A 7,031-nucleotide genomic window follows, 5' to 3' on the forward strand; every position below is an offset into this window, starting at 1 on the left:
CATTAAAGTGTGAGCCCATGAGGGGCCACATCACTTGGATGGTCCCACATCTAGTTGGCTAGTTGGCTCAAGTTGGTTGTGCTTGCGATTTTCAGCCTTTGGATGTCAAATCTCCGGGAATCACCATTCGATCCGCTGTTAAATGCCTCACACCATTCGTATGAACTATCTGGCCTATAAGAAAAGAACACGTAGTGCTGGCAATTTGCATGACAAGGAAGAACAAGCCGGGACCCTCTCTCGGACTTTCGTGAATCGAAAGCAAAACCCTCTCGAACTTTCTTCTCTTTGAGACGTTTTCGAGAAGATGAGTGAAAGACGAAGACACAGCTCAACGGCGGCATTTTATCGGAAGAAACTTCTCCATTACGAGGAACGAGAGTCAGCACAAGTGTTTGCCTCCTTCAGTTCGTTCTCTCTTTTTCCTCTTGTTAACTAGGTCTTTGTTTGATTAGATCGGGTGTTTTTTTTTCTATTTCTAAAATTTTGTTGCATGCCACCGATGGATTTGGTAGATCAAAGATGTTATTTGGGGTTTTTTTTATGGTTTGCTTTGTTTGATTATGTTTTGAGATGACCTAGGATTTAATTTTTATGAGCTTGTTCGGTTTGATACTCGTACATGACGGAGATGTATAAAGTCAGTGTTTTTCTAGTTAATTCAAAACAAAACAAACACAATCGTTGTATACTTTTTGCAAGCTCTATCTTAGAAATCAACTTATGTTATGGTTAATTCAAGCTACCTTGTTTGTCAAAGGATTAATTTGTTTCCCACAATGCTTCTCGTTCATTGATTTTTATATTATGAGAAAGCTTTCTTAGGGGGGTTAGAACTCTTGTTAACCTTGTCAAACCGTCAATGTGTAGCTCTCTAGCTATTGTGGTTGGTGCCAATGGAATTGATTGTTTCTACTTTGGAATTGTACTATTGTAGTAAGAGAACTTGAGAAATGTAAAAAAAAAAAATGTTTGCCAAAACTGAAGATGATATGAAATTCCTACTAAGTGTGGGACAAATCATAGGAGAAGTTCTCTGGCCACTCGATAATGAACATTGTAAGTAATTTGTCTCTTCCTTTAAATGTGAATTACTTTTTAAAATCTTTTGAATATGCAGCTTGTTCGAAGACAAAATTATGAAAAGAGGCTAGTTTATGTATTTTATAGGTAGACATGTGACTTCACATTTTGCAAATAATTTTATGATAAATTTTTGCTGACTCTTGTGGATTTTCCTTCATATGTGGCTTGTTTGGCATTACAATGTTTTTTGCAAAATCATGAATTAGATTGACTGGGAACTACAATTATTTCAATATGTTGTCTTTATTCATTGGTATTTCAATATGCATGACCAAATTTTTAAATGGTTATTTTCTCATATCCAATGATAAAAAATTTCACACAACTAGGATTGCTAAACATGGTGAGATCGACTATGAGGTAGTTGTTAAGCTTATTGAAGTAAGTTTATTCTCTATTTATGAATTTGAATAACCTTATTTATGAATATGAACGACCTTTTTCATGACTTTAAATTTTATTCTTCTTTTTAGGGTTTTAATGAAGGAGACCTCTGCAATGTCTCATTGAAGCTAGAATGTTAGTAATCTGTGCAAAGTGTGATTATGTTATCCGTGATGAGTATTTTATGAAGGTACGAACTTCATACTTGATTAAATAAATTAGCTTGTCTCTTTATTATGAATTATTATAAATAATATATTACTCTATCGATAATGATGTATAAATATCCTATGTATACTTACTTTACAACAAGTAACAAATTTATAAAGTATTTTGTGGCACGCATAAAAAATTTGATTATAGCATACATTCAATCATTAAAATACTTTGTAGCAATTATCATTAGTCACATGAGTTTTTAAAGGTATATGGTTCATACAAAGGAATTAGTCTTTACACTAGAAAGGGTTGCGCAGGCTTGGTACATCCACTTCTCATCTTCAAAAAGGGAAGACATTTGTACTTTTTCTCAGAGAATAAGTACTTTGAAAATTATATCTTAAATCTATTATGAGGCTATATGAATTAGTAGAAAAATAGATCTTGTTTATAAAAAAAATTAACTGTGGTAGAAGTTAATTTAGTTAAAGTGGAAACTATATTAGCCAATTTTGATTATATTAAAAATAATATGAAAAAGAATAGAGAATGTAATGGTGTAAATGAATTATACACTTATATGGAAAAATTAACTTTAGGAAAAAAAAAATTTAGAAAGCCAATTTCTGCATATACAACATAGACAAAAGAAGAATTAAATAAACCTGCAAAATATAGAATGAAATTTCGTAAAGGAGTTTTGAAATAAAAATAAAGTATTTACATAATTGTCAGGATTCAAGAATAACAGAATGGTTAATAAATTCATCTAAGCTGGAGAAGGATTATGAAATTTCATATGAGTTTTCTTTAATCCTTAATTTAAATATTTCTCTTTAGTTTTCTTATAAAAAAAGTTCAAAGAATCACCTTGAATGCTAGGTCAAACCCCTCTCCAAATCTTGCCTAAGATGCTGGAGATTCGGTCATTTTCTTCCTCAATCTCGCCTTCAAGAATCACCCCCAAAAAATAGATAGATAGGATAGATGATGCCCTAGAAATTCTCTTAAATTCTATTTATACCCGATTGCTTACGAGCTGCTTATAGGTGTAAGGACTAGGCCATAAGGGAGCTGGAGAAGATAGTCAAGAGCCTTACGGGAATGCTTACAGCTGTAAATCTCATCTGTAAGGTCTTCTAAATGTGTTACGGTCTAGCTTAACACCGTAAGGGCTGGACCATAAGCTTCGCTACCTGTTTCGTGCAACTGTCCTTACGAGCATGCATTGTGGTCGTAGGCTCCTCTAGATGGTACTTACAGGCATCCTTACGAGTGAAAGCCTTGCTCGTAAGGTCCTATAAATTGACTCTGAATCCTCCTTACGGGCATAAGCATTCTTGCAAGGTCTTCTAGACTATACTTATAGCTGTAAGGCTGACCGTAAACTGCCCCTAAGCCACCCAGTTTGGCTTGTCCTTGTTCTAATAATGTCTAGAGAGCTCCAACTTCATCATTTTTAGTCCAAAAATTCTTCTTTTTGGCTCTCTATTATCTTTAAGCACTGCCCTAAGCTTGTTAATGCAAACCAAACGATGTTTAGCATCGAGTTCCACATTATGGTTTTAATACATGCCAAATGAGTGTACAAATAGATATGAAATACATGAACAACACACACTCATTAGTTTTAATGATTTCTTCAATAGAATTGTATAATTTAATTTCAAGTCGATACTTAAATTTATACAATGTTTATAAAGAAGAATTAGATGTAGTACAAAAGGTAGTCTCTTCAATAGCTTCCTTCTTTATAATGAATTATTAGAAATAATATATTACTCTATCAATAATGATGTATAAATATCCTATGTATACTTTGTAGCAAGTATCAAATTTATAAAGTATTTCGTAGAATACCCGAATTTGTCTCTCTACTTTTCTTTCTCTTCCCTTTCGTTCCCTTCACTCAAAAAAATGCTCCCAACCAGTCTATCTACTCTTGAAAATTGGCCAACTTAGTTCCTCTACTCGTGTTCTCTTCCCTTTTGGCAATATCATGTAGAGGCTAGTTGGCCTATTTTTAACAGTAGAGGGACTATTTAGGAGCATTTCTAAGTAGAGGGACCAAAAGGCTGAGAAAGAAAAGTTGAGGGACCAATTTGGGTATTATACCAAAGTATTTTGTAGTACATATAAAAAATTTGATTATAATATGTATTGAATCATTAAAGTACTTTGTAGCAATTATCACTAGTCCGGTGAGTTTTTAAAAATATATAGTTCATACAGAGGAACCAGTCTTTACACTACAAAAAGGAAGCTTGGCCTGGTCCAGGCATTTCTCTCATTCCATAAATGGAAGACATTTGCACTTTTCCTCGGAGAACAAGTACTTTGAAAATTATATCTGAAATCTATTAAGAATCTATATAAATAAATAGGAAAAATAGATCTTATTTATAAAAAAGTTAACTATCGTAGAAGCTAATTTAGTTAAAGGGGAAACTATATTAGCTAGTTTAAATTATATTAAAAATAATATGAAAAAGAATAGAGAAAGTAATGATGTGAATGAGTATTAGTTCTAGTTTTCAGTCTTGCAAAACTCTGTAGTATTAATGAGGTGGCTCCTAAAATTAGCTCTTTGCTAATGAGCTTCCAATCTTTTTCTTGTGTTGTTTTTGTTTAGTATTATGTTATGTTCTCGTGTTATGGCAAATGGATGGCATGTTCTCAGATGAAATCTGTGATTTATCTTTCATCTTCCTTTTGCATTTCATTTTTAATTTTTTTTTTGTCATTTGGCACATGATATCTGAAACCTTCTTTGGGCTATAGTTCTATTATATCACCGGTCGTTTGGCTAGTTCTTTCAAAGTATAATGTCAAGTATCTTTAGAAGGGGATTTTTGTTCATCACCGGACAAAGTCGACTCTTCACCAATTTATTTTTTTGATTTGTTTGTTACTTTGCTGTTTTCAAACATCATATTTTTGTTATTAATGTGGCAAAAAGTTTGCTTGATGAATTTGGGGGTTCACAATCTTTAGAAGGTGGTCTACATCAATGCAATAACATAATTTCATCAAGTCATTTTCTGAATATCTATTTGTTGTATGTACTCTTGGTTTGTAGTCACCAATAAACATCAATTGCTTATGTCTTTTTATACTAATTTTTGTTTTGTATGATCTAGTTTTTTTTTTTTATTTGTGAAGAATCTGCAAGTTCATGTTATGGTACTAATTGGATTTGCTATTGGAGGTAGTCTGGCCATTCATTTTGCTAAAAGCAATTAGAAACTAGTATTTTGGCACAATTTCACCTTTGTGAAGTGTTTGTTGTTGATGTTATGGTTTCAATTGGATTTGCTATTGAAAGTAATCTGGCCATTCTAACTGTTAAGAGCGGTTAGAATGTAGTATTTTGTCAGGGTTTGTGCTGCTCGTGTGCTTGCTATATTTTGTTTTTTTGAAATTGATTTCTGGGCGGTTTTGAAACTCAGTTTCAATTGATCTAACTAATTTGTTTGTGTGTGTGTGTGTGTTGGAAATTCATGTGGTGCTTGGTATTCTCTAAAGAAAATATTATTTCATCAAAGATTTTTTTCCTGTGTGGATGTACTTGTTGGTTTATATTTGAGATGTCCAGGAACACTGGTTCAGGTTATGGTTGGATTGAAATTTTTTTGTTTTATTAATTAGCTTGTATTATTGTTATACTCTTTATGGAGGGATGTTAATATTTTAGATAAAAAAGGGCTCTACTATAAAACAATATGGGTGGGGCATGTTTCATCTATTCTTTTTGTTAATGAGATAGTTGCATCTTTTTATGTATATTTCCTAGCATATTCCAATCATTTACTTTTCTTCCTAAGGCCAATTGTTGTTACTAACTATATTTAGTTTACCTCATAGAAGTTCAGAATATTTCTTCTCGTGAACTAATTACCTATGTGACTAGATTTGATACTTTAAGAGGATTAATGGTAAAAATCACTATTGATATTCTTGATATAAATTATAATTCACATGCTCTTGAGATCATGGCATTTCTCTCATCGTTTTCCTATTGCTAAGATAAGTGATCTTTGTTTTGCTTCACAAATTGGGTTGCTTCAATTATTAAGTCTGAGAACAATGGTTTGCCTCACAAATTGGTTTGCTTTAGTTATAAGTTTGAGAACAGACTAGGACAGGTAATGAATATGTATCTCAAGGTTATATCTCAAGATTTGGTCTGTTCTTGCTTATTTATTTTTGTCTCTTTTGACCTAATCTAGGTGACAGATTTTTTTTATTTGATTCCTCTCTGAAGTTGGTGATTTTACAATTTTTGTGAACATATTATTTTAAATAGATTTGTTGTTGCTACTATGGATTATATTTACCATTCCCTTGACTTCTTAGGATTTATTAAATGGATTTGTTGCTGCCACTATATAGTTTATTTATAATTCCTTTGACTCTTGACGCTATCCGTATTATTCTACATTCTATTTTCTTTTGTCCAAAAGTAGTAATTGTTGTGCCATTCAATATGTGGGCTGGATTAATTTTATAAAGTTTGTATTGATGAAGTTTTTCTTTATAAAACTTGCATCACCTTTTATTTCTAAAAATATTTTTAGTTGGTTAATATGATTACCAAACCTGTAGTACACCTAAAGATCATAAAATTGATATAAGACATTATCATGTTTCAAATAAAAAGTTATTTAATGTTCATTTTTAAAAACTAATATAAGGGCTCTTGGAAAAGCTATATTCCTAATTGACCCCTATGGATTATGTACTTGTTTATTATGGTTCAATAAAATCTTTTTCTCTTATAGCGGTTGTTTATCTACACCTTCCTTTAAGGAACAAACCAGGGTCCTGATTAACTATCAAGCTCAGTAGGGATGCTGGCTTGGACAATTGCCAAGTGCTGTATGTACTAGCTATTTGGTATGAGAAGATTGCCATATCCTATTTGTTGAGTGGTAGTTAGATTACTCAAAAATAAGATAAGAGAAGCTAATGTAAGTGGAAGGTGACGCACTTAAGAAAATTAGAATTTACGAGGCACAGAAGGAAACTCTTAAAAAAACACACCCTTTTTGCTCTTACAAGACAAAGCTGTGGCAAAAAATAAATAAATAAAACTACTTACAATCTCCTTCAAAACTACTTACAATCTCCTTCAAAACTAGATTGCTGCTTCAATATAAATAGCAACCCAAAACTTGTGAATCGACAATATGTAGCAAGTCGTTAAATCGCAGCATCTGTATGAAATAAACAGAAAGGACAATCATAAGTAGTGATTATGATTACATCAAAATTTATAATGTGAGAAGTGAAATATAATCTAAGTGTAATGCACCACACATCTTGTTGATTTGACAAAAGAAATCAAAGGATTATAAGTCCAATCCTCTTAATTTATCAAGTGTCAAGAGTCTAGAGTCATT

At 32.1% G+C, this 7,031-nt stretch overlaps 1 long non-coding RNA gene across 1 annotated transcript; it reads left to right on the forward strand.

Moving 5' to 3' along the window:
• Positions 1 to 262: 262 nt before the first annotated feature.
• LOC120272559 lies at positions 263 to 1,579 on the forward strand. Its single transcript, XR_005540216.1, has 3 exons — positions 263 to 407; positions 1,416 to 1,467; positions 1,560 to 1,579. It is a non-coding gene; the product is annotated as an uncharacterized LOC120272559 (long non-coding RNA).
• The last annotated feature ends 5,452 nt before the right edge of the window (positions 1,580 to 7,031 follow it).

Source organism: Dioscorea cayenensis, chromosome 11, assembly GCF_009730915.1.
Source record: "Dioscorea cayenensis subsp. rotundata cultivar TDr96_F1 chromosome 11, TDr96_F1_v2_PseudoChromosome.rev07_lg8_w22 25.fasta, whole genome shotgun sequence".
NCBI classification, from domain to species: domain Eukaryota; kingdom Viridiplantae; phylum Streptophyta; class Magnoliopsida; order Dioscoreales; family Dioscoreaceae; genus Dioscorea; species Dioscorea cayenensis.